Genomic DNA, 11,517 nt, shown 5'->3' on the forward strand with positions numbered 1-11,517 from the left:
GATTCGTCTGTCCAGAGTGCCCTCTTCCATGTTCATGCATCTTTTTGTAATGTTTCCTGCTTGAAGAAATAGTGTCTTTACCGCAGTCTTACCTCCAAGTCCATAGATATGAAGGGCTGAGCCACCGTCCTATTTGATACTGAATGAAAATACCTCTTCCATAGTTCTGTTGATTCTTCCGGAACGGTTAACGTCTACTCCGTTTACTTGTTTCTCTAGTGAACTTGTCCTAAAGATGTTATTTTTGGACGATCATCGCGTTTCTATGTAATATTTACACCACTTTGTGACTATCTTTCAAGATCCTACCCACTGAGCGATTCTTGGCATACAATGAACCTCTTCTCTCAAATTCAGCTCTCAGTTAATGATTTCTTTTCCACATTTTATAGTATCTGCATGTTCTCACACTATTCAATTGGTTCACACGAATGAAAACAGCAAAATTGCATGTCAGATTTGCATTCACTTTTGCCCCACTACGACACGATTGAATAGCTCATACACACATCACTTGCTGAAGTTGAAATGATGCATCATCAAAGTGTGACATCAGTTGTCTTCATTAGTTCTCTATTTATTGACAAGCAGCTTTCCTCAATAAATTTGTCTCGATGTCAACAAGACCACAAATTTTCGTATCGTTATATGAACAAGGTTGTTTACTTTCAAAAATGAGTCCAGTAAACATAGTTTTGTATGGACACAGTGTCTTTTATTTGGGAAAATCAAAAGTGGACTCAGGATTTTGAGAATGACTGTTATATAGGGTGTTCAGAAAGTAACTATGCAGTGCCATGTTGTATAACGTCTTCAAGAACATGCAGAAATGTGTGCAACTGTGTCTTCAAGTGCAAGGGGATCACTTCCAGCATCTCTTATAACTTCCATGACATTAAAGTTTTGCTTCAAGTTAATTTCAGTTGTTTAAAATGGTTTATGGAAAATAAAATACGGGAAGTTATGAACTACATAGTTACTTTCTGAACACCCTGTATCGTATTTACTAAATAACGGAACACGTGAAAAAAACTGCAATTTACTTTATTCGCGATTACTGGTACCTTGTAGACCTATGATTCGTCGTGTTATGAAGGTATATGTTAAGAGTTTCGTCAGCGAAGATGGAGAAAGAGTCTGAGCCTAGGTCTTCAACAGTGTCTGGGGATTGGCCGGCCCAGGATGAAATCACGCCTCTGCAGCGTGAATTGGCGCATTGTTATCTTAGAAAATTTCGTCATTGGCCGGAAATATTTGGACTATAGGATCTACGTGGACACTAAAGTATCCAGATGATCATTAGCAATTAATGCATTTTGTGACAATAATGCCAGGACCCACAGGATACCAGAAAATTGCGGCCCATAGCACCACAGACCCACCGCAATGCCTCACACTTTCTTCTCTTTTTTTTTTTTCTTTGGGCGGCCGCTGTACATAAACACGGACTGTTCTTGGATATTTTGTGAAAAAGGACTCACCGGGACATATTGCACAGTCTCAATAATCGGTGATTAGCGGTTTGGAAATCGAAATCCAACTGCAAATGTTCAGGTTATGCAACACGCATCAAACTGTAATTGCTGCATTCGTTGTGTAGTCCTTGGTAACAGTCTTCTTCAGTGCCCATTGATTGTAGTCACTACGACTTCTCTTGCGTCCATCATTACTTTTCGTCAATGGTACTTTGCCATGAGTGCTATAGGCCATCACCACCTTGGAGATTGTTTATCCGCGGAACACTTAACAAACTGACCACACGTACACAATATGTGCCCCCTTTAACACACGCCTCCGTTTTATCCCGCCTGATACACTACAATCACCTAACACCAATGACAATGGTCAGATGCTGCTCAACGGTCAAGTCATTGCATCACGGACGCGTACCCGGTCGTGAAGATATTAAATGACTGTTTGGGCTATAGTGAGTAGATAGATAATGGGGATTCTGCAGACAAATTTATTATTAGCCCATTTAAACTATATGTCACCCTATCATCTCTAATAACTTCTAATCTACCCCCCTAATAATTTGTAGCGCACTCCCTATCCCAAATAACTTCTATCACATCTCAAATAACTTCTATTTACTCATAATAAATTCTAATGCATTCTATCACTAAATCTAGTTACAAAAATCACTAAATCTAGTTACAAAAAATCACTAAATCTAGTTACAAAAACAAAAAAAATCACTAAATCTGGTTATAACCGGTTTTGATTTCAAAAATCACTAAATCTAGTTACAAAAATCTGGTTATAACCGGTTTTGACTTCAAAAATCATAAATCTAGTTACAAAAAATCATTAAATCTAGTTACAAAAACAAAAAATCACTAAATCTAACAACATTTAACAAGAATAAACAATTGCATTTTAAACTCTGATACATACTCTTTTAAATGTCGTTTGAATTTTGAAAATCGGATAAAAAATAACGAATTTAGCATTTTGCCGCCTGTATTTATACAACCCAACACAGAAAGTTTGTGCACACACACACATTTACAATTCAGTTTGCTTGAGAGAAGCAACAGCATACATGTATGTATTTAGATTTATATAGCCTCTCTCTTTTTCTTTCTTTCTTAGCATGGGAACGTGACTTGCTTACATCATCATACACTCATCCACACTCACATTCTCTTCAATCAACCGGAGCAGCAACAACATATTTTCTTTCTTTTTAGTAATCAAGCAGTATATGGAAGTGTAGTAATAACAATACCAAAACTGTCACGTTACAACTAAACTAAGAAGTTTAAAACTTTTTCGATTGTGAAGAAAGAGAAAATTGTAGCTAGATAACGTGACAATGTAACGTGATGATTTTTACCTTTTACGTGACAAACAGGGTTGGAAACTAATTCTTTTTAACATGTTTTTCCAGAATTGTTAAAATTATGAATTAAGCTCTGAAATTATTACGAATGAACTAGTACTAAATAAGGTAAACATGATAATTTTTTGGAAACGATAACCAACTCTGATCAATGGCGGCTCATGAGGGAAAATATCTCCAGATCGTTATAACATCGTTGTTTATTAACCGATTTTCAAAATTCAACGACAAATGAATACTAATAACATAACCAATTTTTTAAAATGCATAAATGGTTGCATAACCCACAGGATATGTTTCCCTTTTTCAATATCTCTACAAAGTTTCAACAAATCGAAAAAATAAAAATACTACCATAATTTAAATAAAATTTTAACACTTTTTTAAAGAATAACATTTTCCCGAAAACTCAAAAATAAACCCGTAAAAAATTCCCGAAATTTCGAGTTTGCTGTAACTTCATCAAATATTAACCGATTTTCAAAATTCAAACGGTAAATAGTTTCTATTTTCTTATAATTTTTTTCTAACACGTTACTGATTGCCTATGTATAAGGATAAAATTATAAAAACAACTTTTATGACTTAAAAATATAAATTTTAATTAAAACTAAACTATACATAATTACTCACTAACACCTATCAACTACACCACACATAAAAGTTAATTAAATTCTACCTAAAACTAAACTATACATAATTACTCACTAACACCTATCAATTACACCACACATAAAAGTTAATTAAATTTTACTTAAAACTAAACTATACATAAAAGTTAATTAAATTTTACCTAAAACTAAACTATACATAAAAGTTAATTAAATATGACTTAAAACTAAACTACACATAAATACATTTTAACTATATCTTATAATGCCCCCAAGCTAATGTACTTACACCACCCTCTAGTATATATCTTTTATCATCATTTGAATCTAATGCTAACTTATTTACAGCTATAGTATATACATCATGCTTACAACTTCGAATTAGATTTATATTTTTATTTGTTTTCACATCATTGAATAGGGTTTGCTTATAATCATCAAATTGTAACTCTTTTGCTACTACACATTTTGTTATTCCTTTTGCTTTTTTCTCCTCTTTATTTTCAACTTTAAAGGTATACATCTTTGATCTTAACCCAATAAACTCCGTCATTATTTTACCTTTGTTTTCATCCTTCATCTTTCCTAATACTTTTTTGTTTACTAGTGGTATTCCATATTGATTATCCTTTCCATAATCACTTGTGTCAAATAGATCAACCATTTCCTTTAAGTCTTTGTAGAAGTCATCTGTATTAATTTCATATATAAAACTATCAGTATCCGTGTAACATAAGTCTATATCGATATCATATTTAGGTTTCATAATGTTGTAATGGAAGTCATACATTAATAGTTTTGACAAATCTAGCACACTCATACCAACATATATTGGTTTGTTGAAGGTCAATTTTTCTTTTTTCATATGTATCGCACACAAATCTTCAGTAAATATTGTTCTGTAATCAAAGTTCGGTTTCGCTATTAACTTCTCCACCCTGGCTGGATCACATTCTAAGGTAATAGATGGCCTCTTTCTAATGTTTTCCATTGTTTTACCAAATACGCTATTGTTCATTAACTTGTAAAAATCTTTCTCGAAATCATTCTTAGCTTTTGTTCTCATATTTGTATTTAGATCAATATATTCCTTTAACCAGTTTGATTGCTTGAACTCCAATATTCTATGAATTTTCTTTAATATCATCCGAAGTGACATATATAGTTTTAAGTTTCTGTAGTGAATAACATATCTTTCTTTATTGTAAAGCGTTGTTAATAATTTTGAATGTTTCGATCCTGGTGGACACATATTTTCTGGAGCTAATGGCAGATCTGTATGTTTATCATGTAAGTATTCTGGATATTCTAAATCAACTTCTAATATGTAGCCAGTTTCTGAATCATCTGGAATATTTATTATGTTTATGTAAGGTTGAACCCATTTAAAGTCTTTGTAAGGCATGTATTGACTCATAGCCCATCCATATAAATTATTTGCATCTAGATAAGCTAAATACTTTGAAGGTTCGTCTTTGTTATAATTTTTCATATATTTATTATTTGCTTTTACATATCTCTTACTACATTGTGAAATTCCACCTCTTATACCTTTTTCTATCATTAATATTTTATCATAGTCAGTTAACATTTCTAGTTTGATCTTAGTCATCTTTAACATTGAATCCCACGATAAACCAGGAGCAGTGAAATACCAAGCAGGATCTAAACCATATGCTTTTAAACACACATCTCTAAAACTTTCAAATACATCAGCTAATATTAATACATCTGTCTTGTTATAAAGTTCTGTATATTCACCTAGATTTTTAATATTGAATAACTTCCAAACATTTTCCGCATGCTCATAATCTTCATCACTGATGTGGGTTTTAGTAAGTTTATTAAAGAACATTTCTTTTGAAGGTAGTTTTGTTTCTTCTAATCTTTCAATTGAGTCAATATAATCATATGGGTACACACCTTTTTTAGTTACTAAATCTAACAAATCATTAGGGAAGTACTTTGACGTTTCTCTATATTGTTCTTTTGTAAGGTTATTTGCTAGTTCTGCTAAACTCTTTGACATAAACCTAAATGAATCTAGAAATCGTAAATTAATCCCATTCTTTTTATCAACTTTCACAAATTTCGAGTATGTTATATATGTTTCCTCATTATTTGCAATTAGTTTTATTTCATTCTTATCATAAGCAAGTTCTTTAACAAACAGGTGAGTATCATAACCACTTAAGTTGTGAATAAATACTGGAATAAAATTAGGATTTCGATAGCTTAAGTTACAATAACTGTGAGCTGCACCTCTAAACTTTCCAGTTAAATGATCATGATCTCTTACTTTTGCTTTATTTTTATTTATATCCTTTAAACATTTTCCTAATTCATGTTTCCATTCTTCTAACTTTTCAATCATGCTATCATTATCTTTAGCGAATTGTATTTTCTTATTTAACATATTTATTTGTTTTTCAATTGCTGGTGGTAAATCATTCAAGTTTCTCTCACACATATATGACAACTATTGGAATTATTATATATCTCGTTCTCATCTTTAGTTAGGTTATTCATTTCAACTTTTTTGTTATATATTTTCTTTATTTCTATTGCTTCTTGTTTTAACTTCTCCACAAACACCTTTGCAGCATCTAAACCAATATAACTAACAGGACTTTTATACACACCATTTGAGTATTTAATATAATAACAGAAACTCATTGGTAAATGCTTTTGATACTTCACAGTTTTAGAACAATTATGGTCTACTTCCATTTTACATAACAAACATTCAAAATCGGCATATATCGCAAATGGTACTCTAAATGATCTATTATAATTTTGGAACTGTATTTGATTATCATATGGTTTTGGAAGTTCTATTCTAACAGATTCATGCTCCTTACAATATAGCTCATGTTGTTGTAATTGCTTCTCATTTCTAAAATGTCTTACCAAGCATCTATCACAAAAGTACAATTTCTCCTTATGTTTTGTTACTTGACTTCTTATTAATCTCGATAAATCCTTTATCCAACAAAAATGACTATTATTTTCATCTTTTACATATAATAAATTAACGTGTTTGTCCTGCTTATTTTTTGTGATTTGAAGTGGGTATATATTATATTCATCATCATAACTATACACGTTAATGGATATGTTACTTCTCTTTTCAAACTTTACTATATCTTTTAATTGTACAGGATATTCAATACCATTACAATATTTATCTTGTAACTCATTCACAATTTCTGTATAGTGTGAAGGTCGTTGATATTGAAAACATCTATCAATAGGTTTTAAATAACTTGCAATTGAATATAAGAAACATTTATTATCTTGATTTTTAATATTGATTACTGCTTTCTTATCTTTAATTGGTTTAGGAAGGTCAATATATGAAGAAGCTCGTAATGGTACATATTTATTTAGTCTGATTTCTAAATGTTTAATTTGATGTAATGTCCATCCTGATCCTCTACCTTGAAATTCCTCCATCTCTCTACATAGTTTTTGTTTAGCATGGGTTATATATTCATCTAAGTCAGTTGATTGTAATATTCTTTCATTCATAGTTTTAAAATTGCGTTCTTGTACTTCTTTATCTTTAATATAATCACAAATGAATACAAGGTTGACTTTTAATGGGTGGTGCTTTAATTCTTCCTTGATTTTGTTAATAACTACTTTCCCACATATATTTAAAAACTTCACTGGATCTTTATATCCTCCTATGTTTTCAATTGTGATAGTTTGTAATCGTTTCTGTATTGCTGTTTCCTTTGTTTCTACTTTAATTGGTATTCGTTGTGGTTTCGATTCTTCAAAAACATCTTGTTTAAATGGAAATATGTTTCTAATTTGTGATCTGTTTTGTTCATCTTCATATTTTTTAATACGGTCAATAAGTTCAGCCTTTTTTAATTTAGAATAACCTTTTATTCCTTTCCTTTTACAATGTTTTTTTAATTCATCAACTTTCATTGTGTATATAACTTTCAGTTCATCTGATTCATTTTGATATTGTTCGATTTTTTTGATTAATTCACTCTTATTTAAAGAACTATAGTTACGAATTTTTTTGACTTTACATATTAGTTTTAGTTTTGTAATCGACATCTCCTTCATCTCCTCACCAGTAAAATTAACATTATTTATACTCATCTTATATGAAAAAATACTGTATCGTTTATTTATACATTTACCAAATTTTTAAGTTCATTTTCATATTTTTTTCATGTTATATATACCAACATTAGCATACTTTTTTTTCCTAACACAACTGCTAATACTTGTACACTCCTGCCATTGTCTACATATATTAGTGTGTTGTGTTAGTATAGGGCTTTTATGGGATCACCCCATCAAAGTCATTATTAATATGATAAAAACTGAACCATTTTCATAAACTCACTCATCATCATAATTATTATTCACCTTCTTATCCTATTTACCTTTAATGAAATAACTATAAAAGATAACATTTATAATATTATATTACTTTTATTTATTTAATTATTATGCAAATTATTAAAACCCTAACCATTTAATAAACAATTTATACCTTTAATGAAATAACATTTATAATATTATATTACTTTTATTTATATAATTATTATGCAATTATTAAACCCTAACCATTTAATAAACCCTAACCATTTATAAACAATTTATACCTTTTATGAAATAATCATAAAAGATAACATTTATAATATTATATTACTTTTATTTATATAATTATTATGCAATTATTAAACCCTAACCATTTAATAAACAATTTATACCTTTTATGAAATAATCATAAAAGATAACATTTATAATATTATATTACTTTTATTTATTTAATTATTAAAACCCTAACCATTTAATAAACAATTTATACCTTTAATGAAATAATCATAAAAGATAACATTTATAATATTATATTACTTTTATTTATTTAATTATTATGCAAATTATTAAACCATAACCATTTAATAAACAATTTATACCTTTTATGAAATAATCATAAAATATAACATTTATAATATTACATTACTCTTATCTATCCAACTATTATGTGAATTATCAAACCATAACCATTTAACAAACACTTTATTACCTTTCTTTCTCAATATTTTTTCAACCAAATACTCATCCTTATATTTAGTTTTCAATAATTCTGGTTCATAAAATCTTCCTCTAACTTCTTCATTGTTTAAATCTTTAATTTTATATGTTGGTGGATTAGATGGTATAACCTCATTAATAACAAACACTTCTGCTGACCAATTTGGTGTATAACCTTTTTCAAACAAACCTTTAATTTTACTTATACGAACATAATCACCAATCTTATACTTTAACTTAACAGAGTTATATTCTTTCTTATACACTTTTTTCAATATCACATACTCATTTTCCTTATTCACTTCTACAGGTTTCATACCAATTGTTCTATGTACTTTGTTATTATATTCATCAACCAAACCTTGCAATATTTTTAACCACTTATAATTACCTTGAACAGTAAATTTCTTCCACATATTTTGTTTAAGTGTTTTGTTAAATCTTTCGACAACAGAAGCTTTTTTACCACTATATGTTGAGTAATGATTAATATTGTTTTTTCTCATCAAATCTTCAAATTCTTTATTGTAAAACTCTTTACCTTGATCAGTTTGTAAATTGTTGGGTTTTCTTACTTTTAACACTGATTCAAATGCTTCTGTAACATTCTTCCCACTCTTATCTTTAACAGGAACAGCAAACGCATATTTTGAGAACACATCTATAATCCTTAGCAAATACTTATAACCTTTATTTAATTTTGAAACACCTTTTAACACACCACTATCCATTTCCACAAGATCTGCTTGCCATAAATCATCTATACCTTTAACAATAACACTTAACCTAGGATAATTCTTTCTAGATGGTTTATGAATTTCTTCTATAATGTCTTCTCTAATACCTTTACCTTCATATAGTCAATCGAGCTTTTTAATGAATTGGGATTTATTAGTACCACATACAACACATATTCCTTTCTTAATATATCTTCCATTCTCTGTTTGTTCTATTCTAATGTTATCTATTTTTGTATCTGTTGATTTCTTACACTTAACACAATACATCATACTATTTATTATATGGAAAATTACTAACCTCAATCTATAATTCAAACACTATATCAACTAACAACATCATTCTAAATATAAGCCTAATTCAAACTATAATTCAACTAACATCATCATTCTAAAGATCGGCCTAATTCAAACTATAATTCAAGCATTGTTTGTTTGATGCTGTTGTCGATAATTGATGATTAATACTATAATTAACGGGTGTCGATATTTGATGATTAATACTAAAATTAATGCTGCTGTTGATTAATACTATAATTAATGCTGTTGTTGATTAATACTATAATTCAAACAATAATTCAATCTATATAACAGTTTATAATTCATCTGTATAATTCAATCTATATAATAACTTCTACAATTCAAACACTGTTCATCTATATAATTTAATCAATATAACATTCTATAACTTAGTCTATAATTCGAACAATAATTCAATCTATATAACAATTTATAATTCATCTGTATAATTCAATTTAGAATGTTGTTATATAGCTTGAATATAGCAAATGGTTTTATGAAAGCTCTCTTTCTATGTACATTACAACAAACAATAATTGTCCTTCTTCCATAGCTGAATTTTTATTTGCTTGAAACGTAATTATATCACCCTTTTTAATGTTTACAGGTAAATTTTCAATCAAAGTATCACCTAAATATATCTCTAGAAAGTATTTATCCAAACTTAATTCCATGTGCATTATTTTCCCATTATAGAGAACAGTGGCGGCGTAAGGGCGGGGCGAGCGGTGCCACCGCCCCGGGCCCCACTTTGTGGGGGCCCCGACGGTAGGTAAAAAGTAGTTACATGAGCCGTACAAGGGCCGTCAAGGTTTATAATCCACACCTTTCCTAAATGTAAACGCAATTAATTGTCAATCAATATTACACCAAATAACGTATGAAACAACAGAAATATCTGTCTAATAAATCTAATCAGTGCTTTATTTCCGTATAAGATAAACAAACTATAAGCTTTGGGCCATACTCTCTTGGGGACCCGAAAGAAATTTAAAGAAAAAACAATGTAGATTAAAAATAAATAAAATAAAAGATTCATTATCTTGGAGGCTCCCAAAGAAATTTAAAGGAAAAAGCTCTGAATATTGGTGAAAAATAAAGTAAATGTTTCATACTCTTCGGGGCCCCCAAAGAATTTTAAAGGAAAAGGCTGAATGCAGGCGACAAAAATAAAACACGTTTCACTTTCTTAGGGCCCCCAAGATTTTTTTTAAAAAAAGTTGAATGTAGGTGAAAAATAAATAAAATAAAAGTTTTACTCTCTTAGGGTCCGAAAGAAATTTAAAGGAAAAAATATATGTGGATTAAAATATGAATAAAATAAAAGTTTCACTCTGGTCAATAACCTCAGAGAAATTTAAAGGAAAAGATGAGTGTAGATTAAAATATAATGAAAGTCAAAGTATATTGTGTTATTTACATTCTAAGGTCTCATGGTGCAAGTAATGAAGCCCTGTCTGCTAGCATGCTTCCTAAACTACCACTGTTTATTTATTTATTTATTATTTATTAATATATCAGTTCAAGAGAAGGGCAGAAAGAAGGAATCAACGTATATAATGGTTTATTAGGATACTAGCATTCTGTTCCTAATCATAAGCTCTTTGGTGCAGACGCTATAGTCGCTGATTCACTTGTTTTCCTTCTCTCTTTATTCTTTTGTCCTTTACAAGTCGAATTTTCAGCGAGCGAAACCCTTTTGCTTAGCTGGTTTCCCCATTTCTGCTCTTGTTTTTTGGCGTATGAATTTACATTTCAGCCCACAAATTTAGAGTGAAGAAAATGTTCAATAAGAAAACAAGTGTTCAAATAATCAAAATACTTCAGCATTATATTTAATTCAACTCCTGATTGTTCTCATATGGAACACTTGTCACAAATCATTCGATTTGTTGACATACAACGTGATTGTTCGGGAAGCATTTATTGATTTCATCTCTGTCGAAGAAAAGACTGC

The sequence above is a fragment of the Thermobia domestica genome, chromosome 11 (genome assembly GCF_964235325.1).
Source record: "Thermobia domestica chromosome 11, izTheDome1.hap1.1, whole genome shotgun sequence".
Classification (NCBI taxonomy): Eukaryota; Metazoa; Arthropoda; class Insecta; order Zygentoma; family Lepismatidae; genus Thermobia; species Thermobia domestica.